At 37.0% G+C, this 27,547-nt stretch overlaps 2 long non-coding RNA genes across 2 annotated transcripts in view; both read left to right on the top strand.

Moving 5' to 3' along the window:
* The window catches only part of LOC134287592 (uncharacterized), a 210,017-nt gene that overhangs the window by 12,838 nt on the left and 169,632 nt on the right, over positions 1–27,547 (top strand). The window lies entirely within an intron of this gene.
* LOC134287593 (uncharacterized) lies at positions 269–9,507 on the top strand. Its single transcript, XR_009997392.1, has 2 exons — positions 269–360; positions 9,336–9,507. It is a non-coding gene; the product is annotated as an uncharacterized LOC134287593 (long non-coding RNA).

Below are 27,547 nucleotides of genomic sequence, written 5' to 3'. Positions count from 1 at the left end.
GAGAATGGTGATCGTTTGTAATAGAATGTCCGGTGTGTAACCAGTCGCCGTCAGTGAGTGGAAGATGTTGTTATCAGCAGTTGTCGTTGATCGGCGCTTGAACAAACGAGGCTTGCAAAAAAGAAGATCTGTACTAGTGCGATTACATTATGAGGTCGTAGTTGTGTTATTTGTGGAGCTTTTTGAGTGCAAAAGTGTTTGTTGAATGTTTTGATGGCGGACAGTGAACTATGAAATTGTAAAACCTTGCAAAAATGTAGCTGACTCAAGATAAGCCAAAGGCTGAGTTGATCTGGCTAATTTAGCAAATTTTAGAGAAACCAGTTCTTCTACATTGAAAATGACAGTTTGTATTCAATGGTTTGTTCTGTTTGTTTGACTTAAGCTAAGAACTATCTGACGATTGAGTCTATGGTTCGTGATTTATTCGCTAGGTGGCTCCTAGCGTCAAAAAAGTTCAAACACGTATATCTCGAAACTCTAACGAGCTAGTAGTGTGTGGTTTTCAGCAAAGTTGTTTAACGAACGAAAAATTATCTGACAACGGCGACTTTGGTTCGAGATTGGTCCGCTAGGCGGTGCCAGTGGGAAAAATGTTCAAACCTCTATATTTCTGACCAGAATTCTGATGAAATTGATTGATGCCGCCTTCGGCAAAGTTGTTCAGCAAGCTAAGGACTATCTGACAATAGGTTCATGGCTTATCGCTAGGTGGTGCCTAGTGTCAAGAAAGTTCTAGCCCAATCAATCAATCAAGCGATCAGGTTAAGGCCTCTGCTGTACGTAGTAGCCGTCTCAATTCCACTCGGTCCATGGCTGTTTGTCTCCAGTTCCGCACTCTACGTAGGGTCCGTAGATCATCCTCCACTTGGTCGACCCACCTAGCTCGCTGCGCACCACGTCTTCTTGTATCGGTCGGATGACTCTCGAGGACCATTTTAGTCGGGTTGCTATCCGACATTCTGATGACGTGGCCCGTCCACCGTAGCCTCCCGATTTTCGCGGTATGGACGATGGTTGGTTCTCCCAGCAGCTGATGCAGCTCGTGATTCATTCGCCTCCAAGTCCCGTCTTCCATCTGCAGTCCGCCGTAGATGGTACGCAACACCTTCCGTTCGAAAACTCCAGCGCGTTGGTCCTCTGCACGTAGGGTTCATGTTTCGTGCCCATAGAGAGCTACCGGTCTAATCAGCGTTTTGTAGAAAGTTAACTTCGTGTTACGGCGAACTTTATTCAATCGTAGAGTTCTGCGGAGTCCAAAGTAAGCACGATTTCCTGCCACAATGCGCCTCTGAATTTCTCTGCTGGTGTCGTTGTCGGCGGTCACCAGTCACACGAATTCTTCAACCGCCTCGATTTCATCATCGTCGATATAAATTCTGGGTGGCGGGCGCAGTCATTCCTCCCTGGAGCCCTTTGCCATCATGTACTTTGTCTACGACACATTAATGACTAATCCGAAGCAATATTGAACAGCAAGCACGAAAGACCATCACCTTGCCGTAACTCTCTGCAAGATTCGAAGGGACTCGAGAGTGTCCCTGATACTCGAACTACGCACATCACTCGATTCATCGTCGCCTTGATCAATCGTATCAGTTTATCCGGGAATCCGTATTCGTGCATAATCTGCCATAGCTGTTCTCGATATATTGTATCATACGCCGATTTGAAATCGATGAACAAGTGATGTGTGGGCACGTTGTATTCGCGGAATTTCTGCAACACCTGGCGAATGGCGAACATCTGGTCCGTTGGTTGTAGCGCGTTCACCCATAAATCCAGCCTGATATTGCCCCACGAACTCTCTTGCAATCGGTGATAGACGGCGGCATAAAATTTGAGAGAGTATCTTGTAGGCAGCGCTCAGTAGTGTGATCGCGCGGTAGTTCCCGCAATCCAACTTGTCGCCCTTGATGGGACATACGATACTTTCCATCCATTCTTCCGGTAATACTTCCTCCTCCCAAATCTTGGTAATATAGATAATTACCCATATATCTCGAAACTATAATGTGCACTGGTAGAAGTGTTCAGCAGGTAAATAACTATATGGCAACGGCGGCTTTAGTTCGTGATTCGTCCGCTAGGTGAAACTCTTTAACTATGAATCCGGATAAGATAGAATGATACCGTGTCCGGCAAAGTTGTTCAGCTAGCTAAGAACTATCTGACAGTTGGGTCTTCAGTTCGGGATGCCATCAAAGTTTTTATTAACAACCCAATAAAAAGTATCAATTTACTACTTTTACTCTATTCCACCTTTTTAAACAATATATCGTATCAGAAGTTTTTTTTATACCGTGCCATTTTTGCAATAGATCACAATCCAATATTTGTTGTTCTTCATGGAATTGATGCAGGAATTCCACCAGAATTCGTCAACAGATTTCTCTAGGATTTTCTTCAGGGGCTCCTCTAGAGATATTCCCAGGTATTCGTACAAAAATCCATTCAGGGCTTCATTCAGGGATTGATTCAGGGCTTTTACCAGGAATTCCTTGAGATATTCCACAAGGGATTGATATGGGAATACTTCTACGGATTCCGCGGGGGGTTTCTTCCGGAAATCCCACACCATTAAATATCCATTCAGGCATTCTGTAAAGACACTCCATTCTTCCGGGGATTCTTTCGAGAATTTCACCAAAGATTCCTCCCGAAATATCTCAGACATGATTGTAAAATTTTCTCCTCAGGCATGCCACCACCATGTATTCCTGAAGGAATTTCCCCAGGGGAACAGAAATTCCTACAAGGATTTCTTTGTGCACTTATTTAGGAGTTCCACAAGGTATTCTTCCAGGGGTTTCTCCAAGAATTTCTTCAAGAATTTTGCCAGGATCTTCAGGGTTTTCCAGATGTCTCCATGGGTTTCTGTAGAGATCCCATCAGTAATCCCTCTTAACATTTTCTCAGGTATCCTCTAAGGATTCTCTAAGGGGTTTTCTAGGTATTTCTCTTAGAATTTCTCAAAGTTCTTCGGAGAAGAATTTGACCAGAGGGGGGGGATCTCTAGGAATTTCATAAGTAGTTTCTCAAAAAAATTCTCTTCGGATTTCTGTAAGGATTTCTGCTGGAATTCCACCGGGGATTCATCCAGGAACTTTTCTAAAGATGGCTACAAATATTAATAAAGAAGCCCTCCACTCCTCTAGGGATTCCCGTGCATTTCCGTTACTGGCGTCGCTGATCACAGTATCATGTTTACTACACACGACATGGAATGTTTGCGCAGATCTTTTGAAATTTCTTGACTTATCTCGATGCGTGGAAAATTTGGGCAAGGTACCACTGAAGTAATGTACAACCTTTGTATTTTTCTCTACCGCAGTACAAAGCTGAGAAGAAACGTCAAATCAATTGGTGTTTGCCGTGCAAAATTGGCTTGTTGTTGAGAGAATGTGCATCTTAACCCTTTGAAGCCGAATTGTTTCGCCGCTGCTGTCGCAACCTCGCTGGTCTCGAACATGGTTGTTATACTCGGTTTCATCGCCGGGGTCATATATGACCCCTCCGGCTTCAAAGGGTTAAGCCAAACTTCTGATACCTTTTTTTAAATATCCGATTTTGATGCAACTAAGGGCTAACAAAATTTGGTAAACACTGTTATTCTACAAGACTGCATCATTGTAACTCATCAGAATTTGAAAACAGCGATTTAAAATGGTGGTACAAAGTGATGGATGTCGAACAAACAATTCCATTACCAATAGTTTTAAACTTGCTGATTAGCTCTGCGGGAAACGGCAAACTTGTAGCTAGTTAGAGGTTCGGGATACACGTCTTTTGTTGATACAAGGCGCAGGCTAGCAAATAATACCGAAATAAGTCTCCATTAGCTTGCTAGCTTTTTCTATTTAGATATATATGAGTTTGAACTACTGTCGGCTTACTTATAGCTCATTTAGGGTTTCGAGAACACGCATTTGCATTTTTATTTGAGGTGCCACCTAGCGAATAATTTATAATTCAAGGACTCCATCAACAGAACGTACTAAGCTTACTGAACATCATTGCTAAATGCACCATTTAAACTTATCATAATTCTTAGATATAGGTGTTTGATCGTTTCTGACGCTCGCGCCGTTTCGTAAAAGAATTTCGAACCAAGATTACAGATAGTGCTGTGCCTTATGAACAACTTTGCTAGAAAATGTCACACCTCTAGCTCATTAGAGTTTCGCGTTATAAATATTTAAACTTTTTAAAAACTAGGCGCCACCTAGCGGATAAATCACGAACCGTAGATTTAATGGTCAGATAGTTCTTCGCTTTCTGAACAACTTTGTCGAAGATGGTTTAACTCTATCTCATGCTGATTCTGAGATATAGATGTTAGCGCCACCTATCAGAGGAAGCTCGAAGCAAAGTTGTTGTTCCTAGGTAATTCGTTACCTGCTGATCACCTTTTCTGATAACGGCATACTTCTATCTCATTAGAGCTTTGATATATGCTTCTTTGAATGTTTTGATCCAATTGTCAGATAGCGATTTTCCCGAATGGAGGAGAACGTGCCTCTAGAGCCGACCTACTGATACCTGATACCAGATAGCTATTAGCTCTTAGCTTGCTGTACAACTTGGCCGAAGGCGACACCGTTCTATCTCATCAGGATTCTGAAATATCTAAGTTTAGAGGTTTTTGACACTTGTGCCACCTAGCGGACGGATCTCGAACCAAGGTCTGCAAAATCATTTCTTCTCCTTTCCCAGAATGATCAGCAATCCGACACGGCAGGCACCATTCTCGCTATAAAATAGAAGACACACTTTGAAAATTGTCGTTAGTTCCAATCATTTACTTCATTTATTATTTCTAGCGAAACATGTGATAAGGGCCTAAGTCCAAAATGTAAACATTGATAAATCTGCTTGAGAAGGTTTCCATGTATGTATATTAATAAAACCTATTTAGAAATCAAACACTGAATTAGTTACCGGATGCAGCAAATTACGCGCATAACTGATCCCTATATGCTGTCTAGCGCCAAAAATAGCATACTACAACTAGCATAAAAATTAAATTTTCGAACAGCAATGGACATTGGCCCTTTTAAAATTGCTTATGGACTTGGGCCCCAATACTTTGACCCTCCGACAATAAGCAAATCACCCTAGTACATTGGCCCTTTCACCAACTACGAATCGACTTAGGCCCTATTGAACTAATTTTGAGCAAAAAGAAGTTAGTTTGCATAAATTTTCTTATCTTTTACCGGATTATACAAGAAAGAATCAGATTTAAATCTGTTCGATCACTCGGGAGATCAGCGGACTCGAGTGTGCTCCAGTGGACGACGACGACAACAACGGTGATAATGACACAACGATTTGATCGGTGAAACGATTTGAATTTATTCGATCTTCCCCAAACAGGCAGCGTGCCTGCTGGGGAGATGACTATTGCTATACAACTATTCTACTTTCAAATTGGGCCTCTTATATATACAGTGGCAAGTACGGTGGCGATATTGGTTTGTGTAGTGACGTGCGCACTGCCTATTGCTGGTCGGTATGAAAGAGCGCAAAGCAAAACAAGTGAGCGTGGGTTGTATCAACCACGCTGCCTACTGCAGCGTGGATAATAGAGACTGGCTGTTGAGACGAACACGGGACGATGAAATGGGAACAATTGAATGGGCTTCTGTTGTACACTGTTGTGCGTGGACGAGGTTCACACTGCCTGGGTAAACGCCATTTGCGGTGTTGTTTTGCTCGGTCGGTTAGTGAATGGATTGTGTTCGATTAGGAATTCTGGAGCAACATTTGAAAAGGGCCCAAGAGGTCTTGTGTCTTTTTTCGAAAACGCTCCGTAGGGCATATTTAACAGCAACCCGCCCACGCAAATGAAAAACGTTATCCGAAAGATCGATGTTTGCTCTATCTGATAACGGTCTTAGTTTTTGTGAATAAGCTGATGGGGGCTCAGGAGCGACGTGTGAAGTAATTGTTTACCAATGCTTGTATGCCCTTTTCAAATGTTGCTCCAGAACGGATGACAACTTTGTTACCGAACAAAATCAAAACCATAGATAATCCATATAACATGCCAAAGAACCTAAGTAAATTTGAGATCTACTCCAACTTGGGCCCTTTTACGTCGACTTAGGCCCAAAGGGAACTATGCACTTACTTAGGCCCTTTAAAAAATTATTCAAAAAGTCATGTTAAAATGGGGTTTTTTGGCGTGGGTGGGGAAGTGTATCGATAGGTTACGTGACACTTGATAGGAATAACGGATAATCTCGTTTGTTTACATTTTCGACCTAGGCCCTTATCACATGTTACGCTCGATTTGTGAACAGTATTGGAAAGAAAAAGGTAACGATTACGAAGCAAATTTCAAAAGTGCGTAACTGCATTTGGTAACAGTATTTTCTCACAAAGCTGTGCATCGTTATTCATATCTCATTGCAATATAATTAGCGTTAATAGAAAGGCGAAATCCTCCTCTTTTGGTAGTGGGTGAAAAATGCATGAGAGTGATGAAATTCGATCCACATCTTTGTAAGCAAGTAAGTTACGTAGTTTCCAAAAGCCGATACGCTTTTTTGAAATGATGTCGCTCAATTGAGCTCAAACTCATTTTCGAGCATCCTTAGATCACTAAATATTGAACATTTTTCTGTTTATAGGATTTCTTAAAAAAATGCGTATTTTCCGAAGGTTATGTCTCAGGTCACCCAAATACACTTTTTATACTTTTTTTTCATAAGTTGAATTATTTTGTATAAAACCATGTAACTAATGACGTTAAAGTGTAGCCTAGGATATGCCGAAAAACTTTGCCGAAGACCGCAAATTGATCCGACGCTTGTGAAAAAAAAATATTCGTTTGGTAACTTGAGGTCTTCGGCATATCCTAGGCTACACTTTAACGTCATCATAAATTGTTTTTGTCCAAAACGATCCAACTGTTTTGGACAAAATCAATTTATGATAAAAATGCAAAAAAGTAGGGAAGTGGAACCATCTTGGCAGGGCTCCTATTTTGGGCACTTTTCTGCTATTACTCAGTCAATTTTGAACCAATGGACACAATTTTTGAAACGCGGTGAGATACGTATAGTATCTAGCCGTGTACAAAATTTCAAGTCAATTGGATTGGAATTGACTGAGTTATAGCGAAGCGTGCCCAAAATGCCGGCCACTGCCCAAGTGGTTCGCTACCCTACGTTTTCCCATACTAAGTTCCATAAAAATTTCAATCTCAATGCGGAATACGGGGAAGCAACCACTAACTCCCAAATTTTGCACAGTTGTTTTGGACGCTAAAAGGAATCGAAAAAGCTTTGTTCCAAAAAATCGACTTTGTTGACCCAGTCTGGTGGTTACATATCTCAATAGATCTCAATTTCAGCTTTAAATCTCGATTGATACTGACACTTCGTAGCACTGGCAGAAACCGATAAAAATTCTCCGAAACCTCCTGTAATGCCTCTGAAAACCCTTGAGAACTCCTGTAACGCATCTGGAACCTTCAGAAACCCCCAAAAACGCCACCAAAAACATCCCTGTAAGTAACGTCTATGTAACCCACTGAAAATCCTCTGGAATGGCTACGAAAACCCTTTGTGGTGCTTAAGGCATCTTCCGGTACCCCTTGAAACGTCTCTGATACCCCCCTAGAATACGCTGCCCCCATTTACCACCCCTGAAAACCCATGCAACCCCCTCCTCTTACACACCCCTAAAACCACCGGTAAACCTTCTAAAGCCCATCTCAAACACCCATTAGTAAAACCTGTTCTCTCGATTTAAGTAGGGTAAGAAATCAAAATTTGAACTAGTCAAAATGTAATCTTAATTTGAACCATTTCGAAACTCATTGAAATGACGTACTTTTTGGGCAAATATTGTCCCGAAAAGCTGTGAAACAGTTTTCCGTAATATAATCTGATAACATAAGCTTTAAAAGCATTGAAAAAGGCGTTTTTGCCATCGAAAATAAGCAATTGAAAAATCACTGTGATTTCACCTATTCCACCCCAGAGAAAGCCCATTTTCGGTGCACCCATACAGCTCATTCATTGCATCACACGCAATGAGTGAACACGTCAAATGAAAGCTTATTTATCGTAGAATCGACCAACTGAATAATATTCCGCATTATTTGTCATAAAATTATCAAATTTGAGTGATTCTTACTTGGAGAATGTTATCTTAAGTTGAACCATTTGTAATCTAAATTTGAACTAGTAAACGGGGGTAAGCTTCTAGTGTTGGCCTATAGATTGCGCTAGTGGTTGCTTTGTTTACTCTTGGAGGATGAAAAATTCCAAATTTAGTTTCCAAATTCCTAAAGAATTTCGAACATTCTTAGTTGAGATTCCACTGCCTAATGAAAAATAGGTATGAGAATTAGCAGATTAATGTGATTTTTAATTGTTTAGCATGGAATTGGCTGTTTTGTGTTTTGCTCGAGTTGCTGCCGCCAGTAGTTCAAATTAAGATTAGAATTGGTTCAAATTAAGATTAAAATCTTTGTTGATGAAAAATCGAATATTTCAATGAAATTCGGTGCAAATACAAACTTTTTACCATTTAACTGAAAGCTTATACCCGTGTCTTTCATGTACATACGATTTTGTCGTAGTAAATTATTTCCATGTGGGAGAAAAAATGACTTGAAATTTGCACTGCTTCAGAAAGCCGCAATTTGGTTCAAATTTTGATTACTTACCCTATCCTCAATTAAAGTAGCTTTTTAATACCCTGGTTTATTTGATGTCATTTTCAATTTATGCACCCCCATTCCATGGCTTAAAAAAGGGTCCATTCAGAAGGTCCGAATTTAGGGTAGAGGGAGGCAGAGCACTACCCCCAAAATCTCATTTCACGAATAAAAATGTGAACAAATAAACAAGAAACAAACAGTAGTACAAAAGAAGTCTCTTGAATTTGTATTTATCATAAGAACATGAAGCTTTTGTGAAAAAATAATCTTAATTAAAGTATTAACCATTGAAAATGAAAAAAAAAACTGTTTGGAACTCACAGGTGTCTTCAGTGTGTAAGTGTTGGTGATAATCTGTTCTAGATGAGGATAGCGGTTGTCTGACAATTGCTGGTCAATGTGGGAAAAGGAAAAGAAGGTGATGATCGCTTGCACACGGCAAATCGTGAGAAATCGTTGTCTGCGTAAGTCCATGCGCAGCGCATGACTGAGGGATTGGAAAATGTCTGTTTGGCATAGGTTCACGTTGGTGCGTGGATGCCGTTTTGGGAGAGGAATTCTTGTAGACTGTGTGTTGAGATTACTATGAAGATGAGGCACAACTCGAGGGTTTTCCGATTTGTAAACGACCAGAGGTTTGTTTTCATTCCTAAAGGATATTATTATTGTGTTGTGAAAACAATATAAGGAAAAACAACTGATAAAAGTGTTCCAAGAAGTGTTACCTTAGTGAAACATCAGTGAAATGTGATTATCCGTCATTAAGAGTAACACAGCTGCTCCAGAGTATCAACATGTTGCTTATCAAACAAACCTGATGAATCATCCTCAATCGATCTTATCGATGCTGCCGCGAAGAAAACCATCGATTCATCCAATATGGAATACACGCGGTGTGAACAAGTAAGTACCCACAATCCCATGTACCACACCACCACCACTCGATCCATATGTATAATGTACCGATACTGATTGATTACTCCGTAAAACAAACAAATTTTAATTCAATCAATCATCTCCGTTTTTTTTTTTTAAATTTCGTTCCGAACTAGAAGAACAACACCACTTGAGGGTTATTGCTTCGAACTTGTTCCTGTTTACGTTCACCTTTTTTTTCTCCCCTCGTTGCACCAATTGAAGTTTAACGATTGTTTTTGTTTTGATTTTCCGGAATCGCGTTGGTTCCCGTGTGTTTTGTGCCCGTATCTTCCTACACGAGCAACCACAACCAATCACTCTCTCTCTCTGAACAACGATAAGAGTTCAATCAACTGAAAACTAAACTTTATCATCGTTGGTTTGGTTCTATTTTCGGATCGGACCAACAACGCCACCGTGTTGGGCTTTGGGGGCGCCAATTTCTTTGCAACTCTGCTATGAAAACGCACTCATCAATCTTCCCAGCTGAAAGTGTGGCGGAATAACCGAATCGCACTGTGCTTGGGAGATGTGCTGCTCTGTCTGTCCGTTGCCCATGGAATTCCAGCATTACAATTTTGTTTTATTGCTGCACTAATTGGACCATAGGTTGCGAAACGATTCTGACCGCGCAGATAAGGCGGTCGAACGCGGAGAGTGACGCACTTGTGGTCGTCTCTAGTTTAATTACCTTTGCTCTGAGGGTAAATCCGACTACAGCTGATGACACAGTTTTAAAATAACACTAAAATTATTTTAGAAAAGTATTAAAATATTTCATATTCATAGTTTCCATAGCTTCCAAAAACGTATTTCTTCAAGGATTTCTTTGAAAAATCATTCGCAGACTCCTTCAGAAGTTCTTCCAAAGACTCCTTCAGATTTTTTTTTCCAGCGATTCTTTTATAAATTTCCCTGGAGATGTTTCCACAAACTCCTCGTTATATTCCTCCAAAGACTTGTCTAAGGACAACAAACCCAACGAAATCTTCTATGGTTTTTTTTAATTATTCCTTGGATTCTTTCAGAATTTACTTCAGGAATTCGATCTTGAAATCTAAAAAATCTTACAGAAACTCCTCCAGCATTTTTTTGGAATTCTTCCAGGGATATTTGAAAAACAATCTCCAGGACTTTTTCATTTATTACCTCCTAAATCTCTTCAAAAATGTCTCCAAGAATTCTTTTAGGTAGGTTCCTATGAATTCCGTCTGCTACTCCCCCATGAATTTCTTTAAAATAAAAAACAGGGATTCATTTGTAAAGTTCATCGAAAATTTCTCGAGCGATTGCTTTAGAATTTTCTGCAGAGATTTCTTTAGAAATGCCCTCTTAAGAAATTCGTTCAGACATTTCTTCTGGAAGTCCACCAGATAGTTGTTCTTAGTTGTAGAACTGCTCAAGGGATTCCATTGAAAACTCCCACTTGAATGTTTCCTAAAATTTCTTCAGCGATTCATCCAGAAAACCTTGCAGGACTTCCTCCACAGATTCTTCCACTATTACTTTCAGTGATTCAGGCAGATATTTCTCTACTATATGACCCATAATAAATGCGGCATGCCAAATGTTTGCGGTAAATTATTTCGAATTAATTTAACTCCTTTAGGTAAGAATATATGAAGATAAGAATATAATAAGGGGTTTCATCTGAAATTTATTCAATGATTGCCCCACAAACTGGGTGTCCACATTTTTTTCCATAGTTTTCTGGAGAATACCATAAAAATTAATTTGGGTACATTTTTAGAAAACTTTACCTGTTTTCATTCTGATATTGCTTGATGAATTTCTTATTCTTTATCAAAATTTCCAGTATCTTTTTTCAGAAAGTCTACTATGAACTTATTATGAAAGTTTTTAGAACACCTTCCATGAATTGCTTCAAAATCTTATCTAAAAATTCCTCTAGAAAAGCTTTATCGGGTTTCTTCAAAAAATCTCGCGGATTCCTTCAAGAATGGGTTTCAGAAAATCAGAAGAAATTCTTTCAGAAAATGACTTTAAGAAAAGCCAAGGCTCCTCCAGAAATGAAATTTCTCCAAGGTTTTTCTTAGAAAATCTTCCGCAGACTCCTTCAAAAGTTCTTACAAAGATTCTTTCAGATTTTTTACCAGTGATTTTTTTTAGAAATTTCCCTGAAGATGTTTTCAAGTTTCTCCTGAGATTCCTCTAAATACTTGTCCAAGGATAACAAGTTCAACGAAATATTCTATGAGTTTTTTTTTTAACTAATCCTTGGATTCTTTCTACAGAAATTCTACAGAAATTCTTTATTAAAATCTAAAAAGTTTCCTACAGAAACTTCTCCAGCATTTTTTCGAAGAATTCTGCCAGGGATACTTTAACCCTTATGTGGCCGACAGGGTACCCGGGTACCCAGCGCCCATTTGAAAAGCACAGTGAAGAAAAAATCAAAAAGTTTGTCGGACACATAACAGTTAAGAATCTTTCATGAATGTCTCCACGAATTTCTTCAATTATTGTTTTGGGTAGATTTCTAAAAAATCCTGCAGCTATTCCCCAGGAATTACATTACAATTTTCAAGAGATTTGTTTGAAATGTTCATCGGAAATTTCACCTGCGATTGCTTCAGGTTTTTGCAGAGATTTCTTTAGAAATGTTTTCAAAGCCTTTTCCATATTTTTTTTCGGCGGTTTCTTTGGAAGATTTTCCAAGAAATTCGTTCAGGTATTTCCTGAAACTCGTTCAGGTATTTCCACAGAAAGTCCACCGGAGATTTGTTCATGAACTGCTCTAGAGATTCCATTGAAAATTCCCACTTGAATGTGCCCTGATTCATCCAGAAAATCTTGCAGGAATTCTCTTCAGAGGTTTTTCTATTACTATTTTCAGTGATTCAGGCAGACATTTCTCTAGAGATTCCTGCATGTTTATTCGACATTTTCTTCAAGGATAACTCCAATAAGTTCTATAACAAATACATTCAAAAACATTTCCTACGAATTTGCACGGAAATTTCTTTAGAAATACCTCGATTTTTCCTAGGGATCTTGTCAGATTTTTTTTTCAAAAATTCCACAGATTTCTCCAAGAATACTTTCAGAAAATTCTGCAAGAATTTGATTAAAGGATTCCTCCAGGTATTATTTCTGTGAAATCCTGATTTGTTTTCCTAAGAATTCCAGTTTCGCCAGGTATTTCTTCAGAAAGTTCTTAAGAAATTTCTCCTGGGATTCCTTCAAGAATTTCCCTGGAGTTAACTTCCTGCTGATATTCCGTTGAGGAGATATTTTTTATCTCCAGAGATTTTTTCAGAATTTTAGGGATTTCTTCAGGATTTTCAGCAAGGGATTTTTTCAAAACTTCTTCATGAAGTTTTCAGATGTTTTTTTTTCTAAAAATTTCTCTACAAATCCTACAGCGATTGCTTCGGAAATTCTTCGGAAATTTTTCTGAATTATTCTTTGAGAAATTTCATTAGTGATTTCTGCAGAATTTCTCACAAGGTTTTTTTTAGAAATTGCTTTTTTGTTTCCATCACAAATATCTCCTATTTAGTGATCCCTGCAGAATTTGTTCATATTTTCAGTTTTTTTCTCCAAAAATATGATAAAAATATTCTCCAAGAAATTTTCCCATGAAATCCTGATTTTTTTTCCCTTATAATTCCACCAAGGGATTCCCGAGAAGTTTCGCCAGGTATTTCTCCAGGTAGTCTGACGAATTTTTTTTTCCTGGGATTCCTTCAAGAATTTCCCAGTGATTTCTTCAGAAATTCCTTCATGGCCTCTTTCCCGCTCTGATTCCTTTGAAATTCCTTCGAGGAGATATTTTTATCTTCAGAGACTTCTTCGGAATATCTGCAAGATTTTCAGCAAGGGATTTCTTCAAAGGTTTTTCAGAACTTCTAAAAATTTCTCTACAAATCCTACAGCGATTCCTTCGGAAATTCTTCCAGGGATTTCTCCAAGAATTCTTTGAGAAATTTCTTCAGTAATTTCTGCAAGTTCCGTCTGAAGTATCTCTAGGATGTCTGTAGACGTCCCTGAAGAATTTATTCAGATATTTCTCTAGGAATTTTTTAGAAGTTCTTCCAGCAATTACACAAAAAATATTCAAGAATTCTTTAACCATCTTCATGCATCAGCAAAAGCTCAGCCCGCTGACGTAGTGCACGCTCGGAGTGCCTATCTGGGTCATAATGACCCCTATGGACGACTAGAGTTAAGGCGAAACTGGAAGCATTTCCTCATTTTTTTGGTTTTAGATTTTTTATTTAATAACGAAGCAATATTTTCAAAATCGATTTTCGTGCACATGTAGAGTATGGATCAAGGTATCTTCTGAATTTTTTTGAGGTGGAAAAGGTTTTCCATTTTTGCAGAAACCATTTTTTTGTGAAATTTTATTCAAAAATGGTTTCTGCAAAAACGAAAAACATTTTCCACCACAAAAAAATTCAGAAGATACCTTGATCCATACTCTACATATGCACGAAAACCGATTTTGAAAATATTGCTTCGTTATTTAATAAAAAATCAAAAACCAAAAAGTGAGGAAATGCTTCCAGTTTCGCCTTAAGTAATCTCTGAAGGAATTTTCAAGAAATATCTGGAGCATTATCTCTTAAAAACTCCTGGAGATACCTTTGCCAACTCCTAGAATATTTTTTTTGAGTACTTCCAAGGCCATTTCTAATGTTACCTTTTTAATCAATTTATGGATAAATATGTATGATAATACCTTAGGAGAATATCAGAAGAAACACCTTAGCATATCCCTTTATACTCAAAAAAAAACATGAGTGACTTATGCAAGTGCAAGTAATTCCAAGTAAAAAAAAATGCTTGAAAATTTTCTGATCAAATTACAGAAAAAAAAATCCGTGGAGGAATGCCTAGAGAAAACTCTCAAAAATGTCTGCAGACAAAGGTACTGGTGGAGTCTTCGAAGACATCCCTCAATCGTAAATTTATTGATCCCCGGAGATTTTTTTGAATAATTCCTTTGAAGAACTTCTAGTGACACCTCTTCTCAGGAAAAAAAATACAATTTTTGAAAGGATTTGTACACAAAAATTCTCAAAAATGCAGAAACATTGTTGATAATTCTGAAGAAATACTTCGGATAAGCACCGGAAAATAAAACACAATGAATTTTTGAAGGAATCTTTGAAATAATATCTGGAAGAACTGAACATTCCTTTGCGAAATTATTTTTTTTTTTGAAAAATGCTCAAAAATAGATGCTGGTGTAATATCTGCTGGTATTGTTGACACAATCTTTGGAAAATAAATTTTGATAGAATCCTGAAAAAATGTCTAAATTGTATACTTCAAGAGGGGGCAACAGGAAAAAAAAAAATAAAATTTTCGGAATTTTTTATCTCATGGGAAACATTAGGAAAAATTGAAAACTTTCGGAAATTTTCACAGAAAAAATTGAAAATTTTAGGGAACAATTACACTAAAGCGTGATCAAAGAAAAATTGAAAATTTATCCTAAAAAGGAACCAAAAGTAAAGTTGAAAGTTTTTGGAATATCCCCAAGGTGGGACAAAAATTGAAAAATTTCTGAAAATATTGACTCCAAAGAAAAAATTGTCAATTTTTGGAAACTTTTACCCCAAGGAAAAAATTGATATATTCGGAAATTTCTACCCCAAGAGGGGACTAAAGAACTAAAAGATAAATTGAAAATATCGGAAATTTTTACCAAAAAGGGGCAAGAAAAGACCAAAGAAAAATTTTGAATTTTCGGAAATTTTCTTACCTTTCATAAATTTTTAGGATTTTCGGATAAAAAATCGTAGAAAAATTTAAGATTTTCGGAAATTTTTACTCCAAGGGGGACCTACCAAAAAAACTTAAAATTTTCGGAAATTTTTACCACAAAGGGAAGGAAGAAAAAAATGAAAATTTTTGGAAATTTTAACTTCAAAGGAGGACCAAAGGATAAATCGATTGTTTCGAAATTTTCGGAAAGTTTTACCACAAGGAGAACTAAAAGAAAAATTAAAAATTTTCGGAAATTTGCAACCCAAGGAAGGATTAATGGAAAAATCGTTCAATTTTCTGATATTTTATTCCGAAAAGGGGCCCAGGGGAAAAATTGAAAATTTGGGGAAATTTTTATTCCTAGGGAGGCCAGAGGAAAAAATGATAAATTTTCCGAAATTTGTAACTCAAGGGATGACAAAAGGAAAAATCGATAATTTCTCCGAAATGATTACTCCAAAGAGGGACCAAAAGAATAATTATTTATTTTCGGCGTTTTACCCCAAGGGGGGGATTAAAGAAAATATTGAAACCGATTCATTTTCCGATAATGTTACCCCATGTAGGGACCGAAGAAAAGATTTAAAATTTCCGGAAATTTTTATCCCAAAGCGGCACAAAAAAAATTTTTTCACTCAAAAGGGGGAAATTTCTTCTCCAAATCTTGCTTCAAATTTAATAATTTCCGGAAAATATCCCGAAGGAAAAATCGATGAATTTTCTTATATTGTTAATCCAAGGGGGACCAAGGAAAAATGAAAAAAAATCGGAAATTCATACCTCAAGAGGGGATTACAGAAAGTATTGATTTTTTTTTTGAAATTTTGTGGTAAAGGAAAAATCGATAAATTTTCCGATATTGTCACCCTAAGAAGGGACCAAACGAAAAATCGATAAGAGTTTCGAATTTTCGGATATCCCAAAGGAAAAATTGTTTTTTTTTCGGAAATTTTTACCCCAATGGGGAATTCAAGGAGAAAATAAAAAAAAATCTTTTTAATGAATGTTTGGTGGAGAGAAATTCCTAGAAGATTTTCTTGAGAAATTTCTAGGAAAATTTTAGGAGGAATCCCAAAGTAAAACTCCTGAAAAAATTCTTCCAATATTTCTGTTTGAAAACATACAAGCATGAGCTAATGTAGCAATGATTGTAGGAATCTCCTAAAGAACCCAAGAAGGAATTTAGAAGAAAATTCTGAGGAAACCCGTAGATCAGTTTCAAGATGAATGTTTGAGAACTTCTGAAAAAGTGCCTAGGAAAAATCCTGAAAGAATCTTTGAAGGAATTCTTGGAGAAATGTTCAATAAAATCCGTTACAGGGATGCATTTCGGAAAGATTGTTCTAAAAAGGAATTCTAAGAAGAGTTCTTGCATAAATTATTCTAGGGAATTCTGCAAGAATCTTTTTTTCTGTACCATGATGTCACTATTCATCGCTCGTTTTATATGGTTTTTATTGATAAATCATGTATCGTATGAAACGAGCGGTAAATGGCAATGTTTAACGGTGTTCATGGAGGTGATCCAGAATAATTTTTTGAAATTTTAAGAAAAAATCTTCTAAATCTTATAAAAGAAATTCCAGCAAGATTGACTCTCCGAAAATTACAGAAAAGTTAAGTTTTTTTTTAATTTCTTTGTATTTGTGAATTTTAACTAAAGCTAATTCTTCACACAGAAAACTTAAGTGAAATAATAATGCACGGAAAGGTTTTCCCGGAAAAAATCTTAATGTGGCGCAATGGTGAGTGAAGTCATTTTCTTGGGAGCGTACCAGTATAGGGAAACCTTGAGTAACCAGCTCAGATTTTGCCATGACAGCACTGATATCATTGTATCTACTTTTTCCCTCGTCTCTAAGTAAACCACTCATGCACAAATGCTCATAGCCATTGCTAGAGCTAGAAACGGGTTGAAAAGCTGTTCCTCATCCTTCTAACTTCACAAAAAAGTGTAGTCAGTCTATCGTATTCACGCCTACAAATTGGCAACCCTAATATTCACAAATCTATCGCCTTACTGCACGGCAATACATGAACCAATTAATTTGGCCCTCTGTCGAACAGCTGATTCCCATTTTTTTTTCATGATATTCCGCGACATTCTCCATCCCTGGCTCCAACATACGCGTGAACATGCACATACGCACATATGTGCACGTATGTATCATCACTTCTTCCCCCTTTCTGACATTGATCTGCAATCTGACGCCTAAAAATAGAGTATCATCAACACTTAAATACTGATGATGCCTGTTAGTCTCAGTCTCAAGCATGATTGTGAAATGTCACGGAAATGTCATGACTTTTTCCAATTCTACCATTTCTAATGCAAATTTCAAACCGTGAACACAAATCTTCAACTAGTTATAGTGAAATAACGATATCTCCGATCCACATTTCTTGCTGGGGGCAGTGAAATAGGCAAATAACCAAATGACATTTTTTTTTGCCATTTTACAATCCTGGTCTTAAGAAGGTATTTCACCGGTTCCTAGTTGCTGACTTGGTCATATGTACTGAAGTAACAACTAGGGGCGTTCAATCTAGATCATTTTAATTTTCTTCTGTATGAAAGTACACTAGTAAATAGCATGACGTTTAAGCATTTTGTCAAATACAGTATGCGGCAGGAAAAAATGCGAAAGTGTTTTTCAACTTCAAACCTCATTTTCGTCCTTTTGTCATTAACCAATCTATGTTTCAACGTTCCATGATCTATAATGGGCTAGTTTTCTGAAAAGTTAATTAAAAAATTTCCCATTTTGGTCACTAACCTTTACAGGGCGGCGCCTGCAGATGAAGACAACCAGAATTTTCAAACCGCAGAAAATCGCACAGGTCGCTAAATTTCGCATCTGATAAAACAAAATTTTTGATTTTCTCTACAATATCATCAAATATATGTACTTATTTCATCTGGTATGTGAAACTACATGGCTCTGGATCAGTGTGGTCTGGTTGTTCATCGAATTTGAGCTAATTTTGTTACTGTTATAGTCATTTTGTTTAATGACCATTGGGCGCGCAGTTTATTGATATCCGCTAATTAGGCCTACATTATCACATGTTAAACATCAAATATGTTCATTTTTATTTTTCAGTGCTAGAATATAGACATTGACTGATACACTGTCATGAAAAAATAGTCATACATATCCCATATTTAGCGTGTAATAGTGCCTTGAACTTTTCGCATTTTTTCCTGCCGCACCCTGTATTTGTAAAGAAAAAGTACAATAGGGGTACTCACTAAACAGATTAAATTGCTGCGTAAGCCATGATTTTCCGCTTATTTGAAATGTTTCATGATTTTGCGAATGAAATAATCAAAGATTGCCTTGGTGATCGCGACGTTTAATCAGTTTAATCAGTTTATGCTGTTAAGTGAATCCCCCTAATGATTTTATTATACTAATTCTCATTGAAGATATCTTCAAAAATAATACGATTCCAATCTAACCTTGATCTACCTTTCCAGTCGCGAGTTCCGCGAATTCAAGGTCAAATTTCACACTTCACACTCTTCAACTGTTCAACTGTTCAACTTTCACGGCAACCGGTGCATTTTCGATGCGAACTCGGCAACAAACGGAGAAAATTGGTGCATAGTTTTAAACCTGGTGAACGAAGATAGTGTCAAAGATAACCAACCGGCACGACGCGGCGTGTAGCGCTTCCCAGGCTCTAGGCAAGTGTAGAAAGCGCTAAAACACGCAACGAGAGCGTTTCAATCTTCGTTGGTGGATCAAAAGTCGCCGGAATGAGGGTTGATCAATTTTATAGCAACGAATGTTGGAGATTTCGCGAAAACGAGGCATCCCGACGACAATGCAATGGGAAGAACCTTCGTGATTGGGGTACGAGTACCACTTCGAAGTTTGCTTTCTGCTGCTGATGATGTCTCGGCGGCGATGAAATCAAATTTCGCTGAGTGGGAATCGAAATCACGCAATTTTCGTTTGTGGGGAATGGGTTCCCTGCTGATTATGCCGTCGACGACGACGATGGACGATGTTGCACAGTTTGAGAAAAAGAGGCCAAAAACATCCACAAATGTTTGTATGCATAAAGTGAACCAGTGTTGGGAATACTCACTTGCAAAACTAACAAGTGAGTATAACTTTTTCAAAGTGAGACTAAATAATCTAAAAACAACAAAAACATTAAGTTTTTCAAAGAATTTTTGAAAAATCAGTCTGAAATTCTTAGGAGATTCCCGTTTCAATAAACTTGCTAATGCAATGTATAAAAATGTATCATGTTTCATTTTCATTCGTTTTATCGGATTCTTCTTCTTCTTTTGTATGGCTCTACGTTCCCACTGGAACTTTGCCTGCCTCTCTCCAACTTAGTGTTCTTTGAGCAATTCCACAGTTATTAATTGGAGGGCTTTCTTTGCCGCCATTGCATGAATTAGTATATTGTTGGGCAAGTACAATGATACACTATGTCCAGGGAGTCGAGAAAATTTTCCCGATCGGAACGGGAATCGAACCCGCCGTCTGCGGATTGGCGATCCATAGCCTTAATCACTAGGCTAACTGGGGACCCGTGTTTTATCGGATTCTGAAGTTTATTGTTTATTATGTTTCATTTCTATTTTCCTATTTTTTCATTTCCTGTAAAAACTTGAAATTCTGGGATTATTTTTTTTTAATTTCTGGAAGAATTTCAGCAATATTCTTTGATTTTTTTTTCTAAATTAGTTTTTGGCCAGAACGCCTTTGTACTCCAGTGCCAAACCTTCACGTCACCAAGCAAAAGCAAGTTCAGTTTCGCTGTTTATTTTATGAGACCCTCTATGAACGAACCACCGACGTTAGTGGCTGCGATTGCGGCGCTGTCTGCTATCTCTCCTTATGGTGGCTGCTCGTGTCTACTGTTGTCGGTCGGCCCTCAACCAACCAAGTTCACGAGCTCGTTGTCGTCGATGATAACGCCGACGACGACGACGAAAAACGTGTTAAAATATATGATGCCTGTGCGGCTGCCGCCGCAGTGCTTTCGTTCCACCAGATGGTGTTATCTTTTTTCGATACGCCCACCCGACCAGAAGACAACGATAGCAGCGGCGGTGTACTATTTCATGCGTGGTCCGATAAAGTATCCATCGAAAGGTGGAAGCCAGTTCGGTGGGATGTGTTGTTGTTGAGGTTTAATTGTTTTATTATTCGCAACGGTAAGAGGGCTCAGCGGGCTCAACTGGGCAATTCCGATGCGTATTACTTTCATTAGAGCTAGTTTTACGATAGTTTTATTGCGGTCGGCCTCTGTGTTCGCCCACCAACTGATTGGGATCACATAACGTGCCACATATTGCCATCTGTTTGTATTGACTTTCCCTAACCGATGTAATTGATTGATATCAATGTGATTGATGCGGCGGTTTTCAAACATTTTCCTCTTTTTCTTCTTGGCGTTGCGTCCCAACTGAGGCTTAGTCTGTTACTCTGCTTAGCGCTAATAAGACTATCACAAATAATAACTGAGAACTGCCAATCCCTTTTTTGCATTCGTATATCGTATGGCTTTTTTCAGGCGAAGTTTTTATAAAGCTCAGTGTGAGTCTTGGACGTTATGTAGTAGTCTCTTATGAAGCAAGCAATGAATACGATTGTGACCCAAAACTGGTATCGGGTGATTCGAATGGAAATGAAATTACAGTAAATGCAACATGTTCATATTTCGAAAATAGGAGAAACAGAAAATAGTGTCGTCGTTGTGCTCGAGTACTGGCGCTCTCGCGCTTGGAAATTGTTTTGAGAAAGAAGACTGTATAAAAAAATGTTATGACATTTTTATTCAAGCGGTTTAAACTTGGATGGGCCAGTGATGTTCGTGTGGGAGAATGTCAAATGTACAGCCAGTAATCATTCTTTCCAGTACTTTTCCCATCCCTGCTCCAGATTTTCAAATTTTTCAAAACTATTTTTTTGAAAATGTTTCATTAATTAAGGGTGATACAATTTTCATTTAGACATTTTGTCTCCCCCCCCTACAACAATTTTTGGCTGAATTTTGCATTTTGAAGGGGCAGATACAAAAAAAATATCAAAATTTCAGGTCTGGCTCAAAATTTATTAACACATTCAAAGAGTTTTTTTTTTTAATTTCTCAAGTTAAATGCTTTATTATTTTTATTCTCCCCCCCCTCGATCAGTCAAAGAGTGGTGGGACAAAAAGTGAAATAAATATTTGTAACGGCCTAATTATGGAATTTTTGTCAGAAAACTTCACTAATCTCTTTAGCTTATTTCAGGGTCTAGTTGATATGTTGTTGTTGAACGACGGCAACTTTTTACTTCGGTATACATGACGCACTCCATAGACCATGCACAGTGTTTTATTTTGCCGATTTCGTGCGCTTTTTTAATAACGTTTCAACCGATGATTTTTGCGATATAGTTTCTTCGGAGAAGTTTCTACATTAGACAAGGCGCATCTTTTGACATAAAGAGTTGAATGATCAATCCACCTATAAGTGGGATGAAAAAAATATTTTTTCAAAAAATGCAAACGTCCGATGTCTTCGCAAAGTTGTGCAAAATGCAATTTTGAACAACTTTGTCAAAGACGCCATAATGCTGAATCTCATACTTTACGACATATATTGCGTTGTATGTGCATGATCCCTAGAAATCATATATTTCATCATAACTTTTTAAAGGTTTTTTTTTTGATTTTTTGCGTCTTCTACAAAGTTGTTTGGAATGTAAAAATACATGTTTTTGCTGAACATCGAAAAACGCTAGCTTTTAAAGTTACAAAGTTATTTACAAATTACTGATATTTATAGAATAACTTTGAATTCGTCTAACTGCTTTCGGCGCAAAATGGCGCAGAGAACCGTTTCAAATAATGAAACAACTATATTGCTACTATATGAAAATGGCTTAAACTTTTGTATACAAGTGTATTCTCTATGTGTTATGGTAAATAAACAAACAATTATCAAATATTGAAATTATTTAATACTTCTTCATTTAACCAGATAGAATGTCGCAATGTTCAGCAAAATTGTGTATTTTCATATGCTCAAAAACTTTGCAGAACATGCAAATAATGTAAAAATTATGGATTAAAAGTTATAATAAAAATCATTTTTTTGAGTGATTTTTAAATATGTTTTTTTTATAACTCGTTAAAATTATCATAGCTTTTTACCAAGATTTTCTACAATTTTTTTATGTTCTAGAAAGTGGTTGAGCATACAAGAATACACTATTTTGCTGAACAATGCGTAATTCTATCTCTTTAAATTAAGGAGTTATTAAATAATTTTAATATTTGGTAATTGTTTGTATATTTACCATGACACATAAAGAATACACTTGCATACAAAAGTTTAAGCCATTTTCATATAGTTTAAATATAGTTGTTTCATTATTCGAAACTGTTCTCTACGCCATTTTGCGCCGAACAAAATTACACGAGTTCAAAGTTACCCTATAAAAATCAGTAATTTGTAAATAACTTTGTTATTTCAAAAGCTAGCGTTTTTCGATGTTAAGCAAAAACATGTATTTTTATATTCCAAACAATTTTGTAGAAGACGCAAAAAATCTCAAAAATCCCGTTAAGAAGTTATAATGAAATATATGATTTCTAGGGGTCATGCACATACAACGCAATATATCTCGTAAAGTATGAGATTCAGCATTATAGCGTCTTTGACAAAGTTGTTCAAAATTGCATTTTGCACAACTTTGCCGAAGACATCAAACGTCTATCTGCATTTTTTGAAAAAATATTTTTTCCATCCCACTTATAGGTGGATTGATCATTCAACTCTTTATGTCAAAAGATGCGCCTTGTCTAATGTAGAAACTTCTCCGAAGAAACTGTATCGCAAAAATCATCGGTTGAAACGTTATTAAAAAAGCGCACGAGATCGGCAAAATAAAACACTGTGTTATGTAAGAAACTCACCCTGCATCAATTTTTTTTTAGTAAACACATTTTTCGTTTTTGAGGAAAAACGTTCAACTTGTTTGTTAATGCCCAAATCGAAACCCGATAATTTTTTTTCTATGATTTTTTTTTCTTACAATTTAGCTGAAAAATACCTACTAGTAATTCTATGTAATGCTTTCCAGAATTTCCTGTGAACATTCCAATGCGAATTCTTAGGTTTCTTCATAGAACCCTCTTTTCAAAAAGATTTTCAGATACTACTTTATAAATAAGCAATGAAGACATTATTATTCCTGGAGCAATTCCAGGAGAAGAATTCAGAAAATTCCCTTGTATGAATCCTCGGAGGAGTTCGTTATGGCGTTATGGGAAGTATGCTTAAAAATCCTCAGAGGACTTTCTAAAGCAATCCGCAGAGTAATTGTCTGAGAAAGTTCTAGAACAGTTCCAATCATTTAAGGAACTCCTAGAGAAGGATGTAAGAGAGCATCCAGAAATGACATAGTAATTTTTGGCCAATTTTCATAACCTCTCACCCTCGTAGCTTTTTTTTCCATACCTGATACATGGCTCGTATCAATTGCAAGGACTCCCCCTTCCCCCCTTAAATGCTACGTCATTTATGGACGGGCTCTAAGAAGTTCTTAAAAAGTTATTTAGTAAAATTAAAAAAAAAACAGAAGGATTCTGAGAGTATTATTCTGCAGAAATTTCTTGAAGAATAAGAGTTTTTAGTAGAGTCATCGGATAAATTTCAGGGGGAATTGCTGGGAAAATTTTAGAAGGACTCCTGGGGAAAATATATGAAAAATTCTCGGAGGAAGAAATGTAGGAGAAATTCAGGAAGAAAACATTTATACAATTCGTGGTTGAAATATTTAGGAGAATCTTTGGAGTAGTTTCTGGAGACTTTTCTGGAGGAAACGTCGTTTGAACTTTTGGAAGAGTATTTTTTTCGGAGGATATTTTAAAGAATTTCTCGAAAAAAATAATAATTTTTTTTCTCGAATTTCTAGGAAAATTCTGATAAAATTTAAAAGGAATTATCACCGATTTTTTAACAAACCCTTAGAGCTAGTCTATATAAATAAAAATGGAATGGTGTTTGTATGTCACGAATAGGCTCGGGAACGGAATAACGAATCTACATCATTCTTTCAGCGATTCATTCGTACATGGCCCCGACGTGTTTGTACGAAAAAATAATTGGGAAATTCGATCGGGAACGCACCGAAAACGAACAAGTTTGAAATTCTATTTTGCGGGGCATTTTTCTACAGAGCTGCATGTCAAAAAACACAGTAGGCAGGCAGAACGACGTTTGCCGGGACAGCTAGTTTAAGATAAACGTTTGGAAAATATTCCGGAAAAAAATATGATAGAATCTTGCGTTGCGTGGTAACGTAGTAATTCGTATTGCATACTGAAAGTTATCATGTTAAAACTTTAATTCTTATTGCTTATGGAATGCTATTCGGGAAGGAATAGTTATCCAATCAGAGATAGAAGAAAAAAAGACATGAGAACTTCCATTGGAAAAAAATATGGTAGGATCTAACAGAGAAACTTGAGGTTGAATTGTAGCAATAAAATTTAGAAGAATCCTATAGATAATATTCCTCTTCGGAAAAAAAATGAATATGTGCTCAGTGGAATAATGTCTGGAAAAATCTTCAGGGGAAGAGGGATATGTAGATGAATTCTTGGGTTAGTTTCTGGAAGCATCTTTGGAGCTTTTAAAGGAATCCCTTCAGTAACCATTTTTGAACTCGGTTATCTGATCATCATTTTCAATGTAGAATCCCACCCTGAGCTCGAAAACGTGACGAAAAAAAATACACTAGGGCAGAAATGTTTTCTGACGTTTCAAAATCGATTTTTGTTCCATTTTTAATCAAAGTTCCTCCTTTCATGCATCCCATTTTCCGTAACTAATGTTCCGATTGAACTGAGATTTTAACTGTTAATCACTACTGTATTATATTTTAAATCTACTTTGAGAAAGATTTTTTTTTAAATGTTTTCTTCGTATTGAAAATAAAACACGAATATTCATAACTTGTTTAATATGTGTGGCACGGCCACGAAGTGCGGCTAGTGTCACCAAGCTCTTAGTCGCATCGTGCTGAGGAGCGTGGGTTCGATTCCCGCCGCAGCTGTCAGGAAAAGTTTTCGGTTGTGCCACTGGGCGTTGCATGCTAGTCCGTTGTCTAGTGTCATGTTTTCTTCAAAGAGCGAAGAGCTCACTGGAAGCATTAAACGTGTCCGTGTCTTTTTTTGTCTTTTAACTTTTTTAGACATTTTGCAAAAATTTAAGGAGATTCTCTCATATACTTACCAATAATTCCATCAATCTGACGGTAAAATTGTGTTCAGATGATCGAAATATATTATATTCAGCTTTCTATTTATTCAAAAAGATTCAAAATTGGTGGACTTGGTTTTTAGAACTGTAAAACACTATTTTTAAAACTAATTTTTTGACACGAAATCAGCACGTAAATATGCCTCAAAGATTCTGGACGTTGATGGAAGCTCACGGCTAAACTTATGCTAGCTTGAAGTAAAAAAAAAGAATTTCCCAAATCATTCTGAACCAGGAAGATATTTTTAGAAAATTCTAAAGATTTTATGAGGACTTTCTGTGGGAATTCTAAAAAAATCAGAAGGTATCCTGGGGAAACCCCATAGAGACTTTTTAAAAGAATCGGTAACCTTTCAGAAAGATTCTTCAGAAGAAATTGCAATAGAGTTCTTTGGAAACACCTTGGATGGGTGGAATTTGTAAAAAAAAAATTATTGAAGGAACTTATGATTGAAATTCTCACGCGAATCCTTGGAGAAATATCTGTTGTTTATGGGCCTGTCCATAAACTTATTTTTTTTAAGAATGTCTGTTGAAATCTGAGTTGGAATTTACAAAAAGCCCAAAAGCACAAATGCAAATAAAAGCTTTTGTTGTTCTGGTTTTGCTCTATGAAAAAATGGTTAACCCTTGTGTGGCCGACAGGGTATCCGGGTACCCAGCGCCCATTTAAAAAGCACGGTGTAGAAAAAAACCAAAAAGTTTGTCGGACTTATAATGGTTAAATTTTTTTTTTTAATTTGAAGTCGTTCCAAAATCTGACCAATACTATACAATCAACATCTTTGGATTCAATTTGATTAGGTCGTAAGTTTTCTGTATAAACCCAAAACCTAGAGTTCTCAGAAATTCTTCTGAGAACGCTGTGTGAAATTCTTCAAAATACCTTCGAAAATGTCTGGAAGAAACAAAAATAGTATTCCTGAAATTCTTCTAAGAACTTCGAGCCCCCATCACCCTATCCTTTCCTCAAATATTTTTGTTCCCCCTAACCTCGACCGAACCGCGAGTTTTACGGTTCCCCAAAACTAACATAGTTCATAAGTCAAAATCATGAAGGAAAATTTATAATCATAAGGAAAATGCATTTGGTTTCTCAAATTGATGGATACCTTGTTAGTTAAAATCACAAAAATTTTTGCGGACCCCTTCAGCATGAGCCCTAGTTTCGAAACTGAACTTATAGTGAAAAGGCTAATGCTACGTACCAACGAACACATAAAGAATCTGATAATATTCATATCGTTAATTTATCCTTCTTTAAACATGAGCTATTCTTTCGAGTCATGTTGGAGATTGTTGTCATTACGGCCACTAAAACAATATCATCAGAGATTTTCCCTTCTTTGAAATATATGCCATTCTGTTGAAAAATACTGCTTTTGTATTGTATGCGTTCAATAATCCGTAGCATTATGGGCAGTCGTAAAACTTTCCGATACATAACTTAGTAACTGAAGTATGTTTTCCCAAAATGGCTTAGTTTAGCCAACCATGAACTAGGGACGGTAGGACCATAGACAAACTTTAAGACCTGAAAGTACCTATCGAAGAAATCAATAATTGAGTTTTGTGTGTCCAATGGGGTACTCAATAATATTCATCACCGTGTATTTTTTCCGCGTAATTTGTCATTTGTGTAAATTATTTTTAGCGTGTTACATCATGACGCCGCTGGTAGGATGGTCAATCGTTAAGCTCAAGAAAATCAATGCGAGTGCCACGGCTGCGTAACCGACCAAGCAAATTTTCAAATATATCGTAAAATTGATTAATTTATGTACCTAATTATTCCCAATTAGAATGATCTGTTTGTCTGAGTTGTTAACGTCGAGGTTAGCCTTTAGGCTGGTGCGATTGAAAACTAGTCGAATCACTGTTTCAGCCTTTCGTGTTTCAGCCTTTTATTATTTCAGCCTTTCGTA

The sequence above is a fragment of the Aedes albopictus genome, chromosome 2, assembly GCF_035046485.1.
Source record: "Aedes albopictus strain Foshan chromosome 2, AalbF5, whole genome shotgun sequence".
Lineage (NCBI taxonomy): Eukaryota > Metazoa > Arthropoda > Insecta > Diptera > Culicidae > Aedes > Aedes albopictus.
Note: the sequence above shows the minus strand (reverse complement) of the source record. Positions and strands in the feature narration are given on the sequence as shown.